The sequence below is a fragment of the Acipenser ruthenus genome, chromosome 28 (assembly GCF_902713425.1).
Source record: "Acipenser ruthenus chromosome 28, fAciRut3.2 maternal haplotype, whole genome shotgun sequence".
Lineage (NCBI taxonomy): Eukaryota > Metazoa > Chordata > Actinopteri > Acipenseriformes > Acipenseridae > Acipenser > Acipenser ruthenus.
The window spans coordinates 2,507,779-2,517,275 of NC_081216.1; the positions used below are offsets into that span (position 1 = coordinate 2,507,779).

The 9,497-nt window shown below is 35.2% G+C and overlaps 1 protein-coding gene across 9 annotated transcripts in view; it reads right to left on the minus strand.

The window, feature by feature from the left end:
* Window positions 1-9,497, minus strand: part of LOC117434840 (homeobox protein Hox-B3a-like) — a 62,955-nt gene that overhangs the window by 9,531 nt on the left and 43,927 nt on the right. For 6 of the 9 annotated variants that reach the window (XM_034057513.3, XM_034906783.2, XM_059003254.1 and 3 more), the window contains one exon: window positions 1,731-1,797. The gene's annotated coding sequence lies outside the window, so the exon portion shown is untranslated. Of the gene's footprint in view, window positions 1-1,730; window positions 1,798-3,121; window positions 3,352-3,962; window positions 4,957-7,495; window positions 7,855-9,497 lie in introns of those variants that run through there. The other 3 variants (XM_034906786.2, XM_034906784.2, XM_034906787.2) reach the window with 3 other exon arrangements.

Sequence of the window (9,497 nt, forward strand, 5' to 3'; positions counted from 1 at the left end):
ATTTAAAAAAAAAAAAAAAAAAAAAAAGTTTTCACCCACCACCCAAAAAATTCGATTTAACAACAAAAGGAGAACCGAGATACGGAAAAGAATTTTGGGGAGTATATTATGACGAGTTCTGTTTTATTTGGATTATAGACGATAATTTGCCTGTTGCCTGTTGTTGAAAAGTAAAAAAAGAAAGAAAAAAAAGATAACGCATTACAGAGCCGTGATTTTTATATGATCTTATTTTATGCTTTGGTTTGGGATGAACAGGAACACGTCTCGACTGTGTTTGTTTTGACACTGAACGGCGAAGAGGCAGTTCACAGAGGTGCTACTTAAACCAATTGGTCCGACAACATTTAAGTCATAAAGTTAGGAGATCACAGTGAAGGAAGTCTCCTTTGTTATTTATTTAATTATTTTAATGCATTTATTTATTATGAGATCAATACTTAATAGTTGATGCATTTTCATTGCATTCATTGTTGTCGTTATATGCATTTAGACACACGATAAGTGACTCTTTGTACGTTTAAGCTGCATGATTTATTGCGATTGTGTGATTCTGGTTATATATATATATATATATATATATATATATATATATATATATATATATATATATATATGGAGAAATATGTATTATAGTATTATATAAACATGTATATATTCATATATAATATACAATATATTGTTATATAATTATATAAATATGTATTACACACACACACAGACACACACAAGGAAATCTAACATTAATCTTAGGCAATTTATAGTGAAAACATGTGCTTGCTGGATTTGTATAACACTTTAGACTAAAATAACTGTTACATACAAAAAAAAGTATTTTAAACCGATTGCATGCAAGATGTATGTTTCACTATGAAACATTTCACTTGCAGTATATACCCTCGTGTATCTAATGGTGTAAAATACAGCAGCAGTTAGACAACGCATTGAAAGGCTGGCGTGCTGACTAATGACAGTCTTCCTTTATCTTCCCCAGAAATCTCAGGGCTATATATTATATAACTGTCAGGGTGCATTGCAAACATTAAGAAGCTGGTAGAGTATATAAGATAACACAATATTCGACACCAGCACACACACACATTGTATAGCTGTGGGTGGAACAGTGGTATGTTTGCTTTGATAAACTCAAGTGTGCTTTTATTTAAATATGAAACGCGTTATATTTTAACATAGCTTAAGATAGCACACGGGCATTGCAGGTACAGAAACTCCATTGTCGATAGGTGAAGCGCCTTTGTGTTCAATTCTAAGTAGTGTATTGAAAACCGCGCATGGAGAGCGCATTCTGTTTCCTATAGTCTATACAAAATGCGTTTCAGTCGCGTTTTCTTAAAATTAAATTGATTAGAAAACGCAGATTGTAATATTCATTTTCGTTCAATCAAAATGAAAGATTGAGAACCATTTCTTTACTCTGCATATATTTAATAATGCACTGTATATATATATATATATATATATATATATATATATATATATATATATATATATATCCCATATATTGTATATGAAGGAATGTAGATTAAAAACAAACACACACACACACATACACATATCAATAAACACACAATATCACTTACAGCAGCACTAACATGAGAATAGCACACACAAGCTCATAAAACACGTCACCTTGCTACGTAAATCGTTTAACATCAATTGAATTTTGATGAAGATCATAAATCATATACTGGGAATAGTGTAGAACTTACCAAATCTGTGTCGTTTGTCACCACAGGATTTTAAACAACAATAGCGTGTCTTGATGCGAGGGTGAGACTGAAAAAGAAAAAAAAGGAAGAAAAAAACGCGTGAGATTCGATCAAAGAGGTCGCCAAAAATCGAATATAGAACACACGACCTGGTGTAAGAAATCGAAGTTCTGTGCTTCAGAATGCTAGGGGTGAGAATTCAACAGTGACAGACATTAGTGTCAAAATTACAGACATAAAGAGAGTTATTAAAACCGAACAGCAAGGAGAACAGCAGTCAGTGGAGTTTTTGCAGTAGTGAGACCTTCAGGATCTCCATGTGTAGGTGTGCTTTTGTCTGTGCAATACAGTGTTTTGTGTACAATGATAAAAAAAAGTCAGAATGCTTAAAATAATGTGATGTTTTAAATCATTTGGTTATTTGAAAATGTAAAGGTGTAAAAACGTATGTGAGGTTTTTTTTTCTTTTAAAAATGCACGCATTCTGGAACCATAAATTAAATGATATTTGGTACACGTTTCTTGTTGTGTTTTCCTTCCCTTAACGAATCCACGTTTCCAGAGATATGCAAATTTCAACATTTATATATATATATACACACTGTTCTGTAGCCGTTACATTATAAAGTATATCTATATATATATATATATATATATATATATATATATATATATATATATATATATATATATAGACAGATAGATAGATAGATAGATAGATAGATAGATAGATAGATAGATAGATAGATAGATAGATAGATAGATAGATAGATAGATAGATAGATCTACCCTTATCTCACGAAACGTTTTGTTAACACATATAACAGTATAACAGAATCATTTATTCACACACATTCCGCCCTGCCCGAACAACACACCATACAAACGAAATAAAAAAGACTGCAAAAAGCAGCAAACTGAAAAATACAAACAGCACTCCCACAAACGTATCCAACAAACACTCTTTAAAAAAACAAAACAAAAAAACAACAATAACTCTATGTAGAATAAAACACCGCCAGTGTATTTATAGAATGATAATCTGTTCACGGGTTCAAACTGTTCTATATAAACCCGTTGCACACAGCAGAATAACAAGAAGGAAATCGGATTGGAAATAAAATAAAATAAACGACCAGTCTAGTATTCACAGTATCTGAAAGGCAAAATATTAACGTTTCCGAAAGACTCCTTTGCTTCGCTAGTCACAACATCCCAAACACATAAATCACACATAAGACTCCTGACCTCTGTAAATCTGCGGCCTATAACACTATAAAATTATTTATTGCATTCACACACTGCCTCCCTCTCTCTCTCTCGCACACAGACACACACTCGCGCTCACACAGACAAGAATTGGCTCCCTTGCATTTAAATAACAGTCTTACCTCGTGCAAGTTCCCCCTTTGTAGATTTTAAATAAAGATAGCCTGCAAACGATTGAAACGGTGTTTGACAGAATAACAAGTTACTCATAAACTACCGCCGTGCTTTCAGTGGCGGACTGATGGAACAAAGGGAGGGGACAGCGTTATGCAAAAGGCTGACCAGCTAATTTTAATAAAAGAAAAGATTAAACCAAAGCTATTCGGATTATTTAAAAGTCATCGATGCAAAACTAAACAACCATATAATAATAATAATAATAATAATAATAATAATAATAATAATAATAATAATAATACTCATGTAGCTGATAGAGTTTTATGAGGATGTACCTACCGATAAGAAGATAAATACTATTGGCTAAGCATTTTATTGTAAGAGTAACAAAGGGCTCATGCATAATGTATAATTTTTTTAATGCAGATTATGTGTGGCACGGCTAAATAGTCTTGTTATATATGTTATCCTTTCCATATTTTGTTTTGGATAATAATAATAATGATAATATTTTTTTGGATTGTATGAAACGTGCTCACAGATTAAAACAAGTGATGTTTTCCTAACTTTATTGTTTCTCGTTATCTCAAATGCAATATGCGCGGACACACACACACACACACACACACACACACACACACACACACACACACACACACACACACACACAGAGACACACACACACACACAAAGCTTTCTTCCCTGCAACACGCAATTCATTTTTTTTAAGCTTCAATTTTGGCGCTACTAAAAAGAAATGAAGTAAAGCGAGAGAAATGTGTACTGTCTTTGACAGATTAGATGTCTTTCTTCAAACGACCTTTGTGAAGCCGAGCAATAACTCACCAGTTTAATGATCAATCAGCGGAAGTACTTTTTGAAGAGCTTCCAAATATATACATGTATATTTATATATATACATATATAAACAAAACAAAAAAATAATAAATAAAGATCCCAGACTTCTAGCACAGGTTTTCAAGGAACCCGCATTAGACACTTCCACAAAATCTTTGGTCTCCAGAAAGCTGCCCTCATCACATTAATTGTGTGTGGTTTTTTTTCTTTTTTTTTTTTGAACCGCGCAGTTGTTATTAACAAGAGTTGGGTGATCAGTGCTCTGGCGACGAGAAGGCCCGCTCCAAATGCCAAAATTATGTCTTAATTATGCGCTCACGTGATCTGCATACGTCAACGTACGCTCGTCTTAAATGGAATTCTAAAAATGAACGTTTCTCTCTCTCTCTCTCTTTCTCTCCCCCCTCTTTTTTTGGAGTTAGTCAAAAACTTTCAGTGTATGCACATTCCTGCGTCCTTATTTTCGCTGTGCGTTTTGTGTTGCTTTTTTCTGCTTTCGTTTCTGTTCCATACAGCTCCGGGGTTGTATTCTCGGCGCTTCATGCAACGGTCAAGAACTATTCAAATGCAACTGATGTTGCTGAACGTATACAAGAAGCGGTAGAAATCCTGATGGAAAATCTGTGTCGTTTGGTTTTTAAATCCTTTTCTTGCACGATTGAGGACTTTGCAGCTCCGGAGAAAGAGAGAGAACAAGGGGATATAGAAGGAGAGAGAGGGTGACACACAGAGAGAGAGAGAGAGAGGAGGAGGGAGAGCTGCGAGGTCGCCAGATAGTATTTGACTCTGATAACACCGAATCTGCACTTGTTCCTCTTGAGAGAGGCTCTGAGGCAGTGGGTTTGGTTTACACCCACGCTCCTTCTCATTCTACGAAAGAACGCTGGATTACAATTCAAATCTTGATCTGAACCGTTGCCGGGTCCCATACGCACAATAGCCAAGTGGCATATCGTTTATAACTAACCTTCCAAAATGTTGTATGGTCTAACTTGAGCTAAGAAAAAGTTAGAATCCATGCATATCAGTGTATTTAATTGCACTTTAATCCCCCCCCCCCCCCCCCAAAAAAAAAAACGCTTATTTGGTGTCACTGATGCTCAGTTGCTATCTGATAATGGGACGACCAGCATATTTGATCACTACCTGTATACCTGAAGAACTTGGACTGAGGAGATCCTAAAAATGATCTTTGTAAAGCCAGAAGGTTTGAAATTAGATGCTTTCCATAACTTTGGTGGTAAAATGCGATTTTATTATTATTATTATTATTATTATTATTATTATTTAAGCGGAAGCGTTTAGAAGTTACGCGCAGGATGGAATGTTGAACTTTTTTCTTCTTCTTCCTTGTTTTCGGTGTCTCCCTGGTCCATCTATATACTGTAAAGAGTTTTGATCTCTCAGGCTCATCACTACAGCAAAAGGCTCAGCAGCCCGGGAGGATGTCTCATGCCCTAGCTGGAAGAGCGGTTTGGGTTAATTTTTAAATAGAGGAGCCGGGGCCATCGTGGTAATCTTTAACAGAACGTCAATGCCTTCAGTATATACAAAGAGCCTGAGCAGGACCTCAGCGGTTTTAAGGTCAACCACCCTTCTGCGCTTTGCAATGGAAAAGTGCAGACACAAGACAATATGATAAATAGAATACAATATACTACCATCTATCTATCTATCTATCTATCTATCTATCTATCTATCTATCCATCTATCAATTTAATCAAAAAGAATGTAGGTACACAAGAATGTGAATAGTTGATAAAACAAAATCAATGATATCAGGACGTTTCAGACTGCAAGTCCTTCAGCTGGATGGAAAATTATTCAGATTTTAAATTTCTATATTTTTCAAATGTCTCTCTCTCTCTCTCTCTCTCTCTCTCTCTCTCTCTCTCTCTCTCCAAGTCTATCTTCACCTAGCCTTTATTCAAATTTGGTATTCAAAGTATTATTAAAAACAAAAGTATATATATTCCATGTGAAACGGCGCAAACAGGAAGAGTATAAACAATAATAATAATAATAATAATAACAATAATATTCAAATATGCGGTGTATGCAAATAACCAAGAGCTGGCATACAGAACACACCAGGACTCCGAGCACAATTCACTTCCGTTACTCTACAGTCTTCGCCCTCATGTTTGTGATTTATGATCAAATCAATTCAATTATAGCCACTTATAGCCGTGCGGTTTCCCCTCATCTTGCATTCCTGAACGCATAAACCGCTGGGTCAAAATTTCCATTTTTAGCTTGAGGCTACCCAAAAAAAGAAAAAAAATCATTTGGAGGGGCTGAGGAGGGAAATTTAATGCAAAGCAATTTTCTGCTAAAACCAGACGCCTGGGCGCAGGGGCGCAGCTCTCTGTCAATGTACTGGCCTCGGGAAACGGAATGCAATATGTAAAAGTTTCCTTCAACAAAGTACCAAACGTTTTGAAGCGGGTAAAATTCAAGACTGCCAGCATCGGACAGATGGCTATTCCAGAGACCTGAATCAAGTCCAACCATTACAATGTATTTCACCCTTAGCGGTACATTTAAAATATGAATTATTATTATTATTATTATTATTATTATTATTATTATTATTATGTAAACTGTAACATGCACCTCTAACCTCCATAGTCATGCAGAACAAAACCGGCTTAGCCATTGCCTGCTTTTTCATCCATGCACAAACACCAATATATGTTAAATGCCATACATCAAAAGCTATATAATACACACACATCACACATACATGGCTGGTGTTTTTATTATAGCAAACGCGTCTGTGGTAATGGTGGTGGTATAAGGTTGCAGTTCAGTTCAACTCTCTTAATGCTATTGCTAAGCAGGTTGGTCTAATACTGGATAAACCCAGAGAACTAGGGCTGTATTAAAAAAAACAAAAGCTAAACCAAAATTAAGACGGATAGTGTTTGTGGGTTTTTTGTTTTTCCTATAGCAAAAAAAAAAATAGGACCAGGCAGAGGGTAAACAATCTCATCTTCGAGTCATAAATCATGCTTACAACGTCTTAGTTTTTTTTTTTACACCTAACCTTCAACATCCGCTCTCAGGTCTTTTTGAAAGTATCCCGAAAGAAGTGTTAACTCGCTCAAGTCTACACCTTATACTTTGTTTCCGCCGCGAAAGAAAAACAACCTAAAAAAACACACCAAATCAGCCACCTCGACCAAACGAAGGGTTGCTTAAGATGTTTACCGATAAAGAAAAAAAAAACATACAAAAAAAAAGTTTTTGCACTTTTAAAAGTTTTATTTTTTAAAAAGTTATAGGAGGAAACAGGGAGGGGAGGGGAGGGAGAGAAAGATATTGAAAAACTCTGCCCTTTAACCTCTTAGTTACCTATTCGAAGGCATCTGTCTTAATCTGGAGCCGAAAAAAAAGAGAATAGTCTCGCGGATGATTCTGTATAGGTCAAACATAGGGCAATTAATTACATCTCGCAAACGGAGTCTGTGTAGAGAATGCAGCAACGCTGTGTCTAAGGCAACCATATGCTTACTTACCTGATATCTCCAGCTAGAATGGACCTCAAAATCGCAACGCGAGGAGAGTATGTGTGTCGAAGCAATCAACCCTAACAATACGATCCGCTTTTCTGTTTAATTATAGCACCCGAGCGGCCGGGGCTGCCAGCAATGCTCGTTGGATTGTGATTATCTGAAGAATAAATACGTCGCTTGGCCCACGAGTTCTTGAGTTGAATTTTTGGAAGCGTTTTCTGCTTCGGGCTTACGAAAGCAGAATGAAAGAAGAGCCGACGGGATGTAATTTGACTTTACACTTTTTTTTTTCTAACCAAGATCATTATTTATTATTTGCTGTGTTTGATGATTTATTTATAGATGGATTTGATTTTGTTAAGGGACGTTGTCAAAATGGAATGCACAGATTGACCATGTATTTGAAAGAAGACTACAAAAAAAATGGGTTACTCGGTCCAAACATTATGGATTTATTCATCTTTTCAGTGCCAGCGTTGAAAACTGACACTGATACCACGCTGTTAACACAAAGTGACTAATGTTAAGATAACGTTCTGGGGTGGCTAGCACCATTGTGGTGGTCCAATTCGAATCAGAACGCTGCCAAGTGTGTCGGATGGAACACAGACATGTTTTAGCGTTCTAAACGTACTGTCTACAGCACGCCTGTAATCAAACAGGAGAGATATAAGCTACTGGTAATCAAGTGACACGGCTATAGCGAGGATTGATTTGAAAGCTACACCATGAGTTTGGGGTATTTAATTTTACAGCAGCAAAATTAACTTTTGTTCCAATACTACTACTACTAATATAATAATAATAATAATAATAATAATAATAATAATAATAATAATAATAATAATAATAATAATGTGCTCATTTTATTTCCAAATTCACTATCAGGAACATCAAAATCAATAAATTTTATGGCGATACCGATTGAGATAGCCTATTATTATTTTTTTAAGTCAATATTTTTCCATGCTCGCTTTCAGCATTATTGTAATAAATACAAAGTCTAAGCTAACAAACAGCACCACGGCAAAGCGTTGTTCCCCGAAGATACATTAAAGAAGACAGTCGTTTGAGTTATTAGTCAGCGGTAGTATTTATGGTTAGTAGGGGAAGGTGTTTAAAAAAAATCAATTATTCATAAATTATTAACTTTTTATTGACCGTTAATGGCGCTAGTAAAAAATAATAATAATAATAATAATAATAATAATAATAATTTCTATATACACCGGGTAAGTACTGGGATTAGCATTCGATGAAGACGTAATTCAATTCGTACCTTTGTTTAAATTAGAGCAGATTCTGCTGCGGGCTATACCCATTAAACTGCACAAATATTTGGCTAAGGCAAAATCGAATCCGAAAACGTTTGCATATACTTGGGGCGACCATTGAATCGGTATTACCGTTTACATTGAGGGTTAAAAGCGTTGCTTTATTTGTTATGTATTAATTTTGTTGCAAATGTGCTAAATGTAGTGCAAATACCGTAGTTCAAATACTGTTGCGTATTTATTGCCTATTTAAATACTGCAACACATATATACGGTATATATTTCATTAATCAACCCGTGCATGTAACAGTTTTTCTCTTTTCTTACTGTACAATATTGAAAACGTCAACACGAATAAACAAACACACACACACACACACACACACACACACACACACACACACACACACACATATATATATATATATATATATATATATATATATATATATATATATATATATATATATATATATATATATATATGACATTTGCATATCTCAATTACCCAGAATTCTATATACTGCTTTCTCCCACCTTATCTCGAAAGCTACTTGCATTTATTTATCCTCTCCTTCTCTCTCTTTCTTTTATTTCATAATGACACTTTTTCTTTAGCGTGTCTCCCCGTCGCGTTTCTGTGCAGTTTCGCTTCTGCAATGTTCATTGTCTTAGAAAAGACACCCGTGCAACCCATTATAAATCAGGGAGAGACTTTAGATTGATTCATT